Raw genomic sequence first — 2,500 nt, 5'->3', positions numbered from 1 at the left:
ACGCTGGGCCCTGGTGCGGGCGGTTGCCTCGAGCACCATCCGCACACGCTGGGCCCTGGTGCGGGCGCTTGCCTCGAGCACCATCCTGGGCCCTGGTGCGGCAGGTTGCCTCGAGCACCATCGGCACACGCTGGGCCCTGGTGCGGCAGGTTGCCTCGAGCACCATCGGCACACGCTGGGCCCTGGTGCGGGAGCTTGCCTCGAGCACCATCGGCACACGCTGGGCCCTGGTGCGGTCGGTTGCCTCGAGCACCATCGGCACACGCTGGGCGCTGGTGCGGGCGCTTGCCTCGACCAGCATCGGCACACGCTGGGCCCTGGTGCGGCAGGTTGCCTCGATCACCATCGGCACACGCTGGGCCCTGGTGCGACAGGTTGCCTCGAGCACCATCGGCACACTATCGGCCCTGGTGCGGGCGGTTGCCTCGACCACCGTCGGCACACGCTGGGCCCTGGCGCGGGCGCTTGCCTCGAGCACCATCGGCACACGCTGGGCCCTGGTGCGGGCGGTTGCCTCGAGCACCATCGGCACACGCTGGGCCCTGGTGGGTTTAGGCACATCTTCAAATTTCTGCCGTGCCAATGCCATTTTTATGGCTTGTAAATTCATACAATGGTCCCCTAAGCCTTCACGTGAAGTTTCGTTGGAAGATGACTCGTTTTCTATTTTTCATGATTTTCGAAACTTTTTGCGGTTCGGGATTTTTTAAAATTTTTTTATAAGGATTTTTGGCCCCAAATTTTGTAGGCATGATCCTTCTATTTTTGTTGGCATGCACAAAAAAATTCAGCTAAAAACTCGAAGTAGAGAAGATTTTGTGACCGTTTGAAAAAAGTGTCCCCATTTCAGACACTTTAACGGCTACTGGTAGCAAACCTGTAAAATCTCAAATGCTCTTTAAGGGGGTGTGAATTCTCAGAGGTTTGATGAGGGATAGGGGGCCAACACAAGGCCAAGTACCAGCACCCATCGCACATCATGTGCGCACACCCCCCCGGCCCCCCTCCCAATCGCCGGAACCCCAATGCCGCCGGTCAGGTTCTCCGGCGGTACTCCGGCGATGCTCCGGCGATGCTCCGGCGATGCTCCGGCGATGCTCCGGCGATGCTCCGGCGATGCTGTCCCGAGTGAAAAAAATGCGGCACCAGCACATGTTGGAGCCAACATGGGCACCGTGGCTCAAAATCGAACTTCGGCCAAGGCCTCGACCATCAATGGCACATGATGGCGCATGGTGATGGCACATGCATCGACCATCATCGGCATAGGCTGCCCTTCGGTACGGGCACTTGCCTCGACCGCCATCGGCACAAGCTGGGCCCTGGTGTGGGTTGTTGCCTCGATCACAATCGGCACATGCTGAGCCTTGGTGCGGGCGGTTGCCTCGAGCACCATCGGCAGACCCTGGGCCCTGGTGCGGTCGGTTGCCCCGATAACCATCGGCACACGCTGGGCCCTGGGGCGGGCGCTTGCCCCCAGCACCATCGGCACACGCTGGGCCCTGGTGCGGGCGGTTCCCTCGACCACCATCGGCACACGTTGGGCCCTGGTCCGGGCGGTTACCCCCAGCACCATCGGCACACGCTGGGCCCTGGTGCGGGCGGTTGCCCCCAGCACCATCGGCACACGCTGGGCCCTGGTGCGGGCGGTTGCCCCCAGCACCATCGGCACACGCAGGGCCCTGGTGCGGGCGGTTGCCCCGAACACCATCGGCACAAGCCGGCCCTTGGTGCGGGCTCCTGGCTCGACCACCATCGGCACACGCTGGGCCCTGGTGCGGGCGGTTGCCTCGAACACCATCGGCACACGCCGGCCCTTGGTGCGGCCGGTTGCCTCGACCACCATCGGCACACGCTGGGCCTTGGTGAGGGCGCTTGCCTCGACCACCATCGGCACACGCTGGGCCCTGGTGCGGGCGCTTGCCTCGACCACCATCGGCACACGCTCGGCCTTGGTGCGGGCGCTTGCCTCGACCACCATCGGCACACGCTGGGCCCTGGTGCGGGCGGTTGCCTCGACCACCATCGGCACACGCTCGGCCCTGGTGAGGGCGCTTGCCTCGACCACCATCGGCACACGCTGGGCCCTGGTGCGGGCGCTTGCCTCGACCACCATCGGCACACGCTCGGCCTTGGTGCGGGCGGTTGCCTCGACCACCATCGGCACACGCTGGGCCCTGGTGCTGGCGGTTGCCTCGAACACCATCGGCACAAGCCGGCCCTTGGTGCGGGCGGTTGCCTCGAGCACCATCGGCACACGCTGGGCCCTGGTGCGGGCGGTTGCCTCGACCACCATCGGCACACGCTGGGCCCTGGTGCGGACGGTTGCCTCGAGCACCATGGGCACACGCTGGCCCTTGGTGCGGGCTCTTGCCTCGACCACCATCAGCAGAAGATGGCCCCTACGTCGAACACCATCGATACATGCCGGGCCTTGGTGTGGGCACATGCCTCGAGCTGGTGCGGGCGGTTGCCTCGACCACCATCGGCTCACGTTGGC

This window comes from Durio zibethinus, unplaced genomic scaffold (assembly GCF_047325235.1).
Source record: "Durio zibethinus cultivar Kanyao isolate XHJ-2024 unplaced genomic scaffold, ASM4732523v1 HiC_scaffold_3, whole genome shotgun sequence".
Classification (NCBI taxonomy): domain Eukaryota; kingdom Viridiplantae; phylum Streptophyta; class Magnoliopsida; order Malvales; family Malvaceae; genus Durio; species Durio zibethinus.
Note: the sequence above shows the minus strand (reverse complement) of the source record.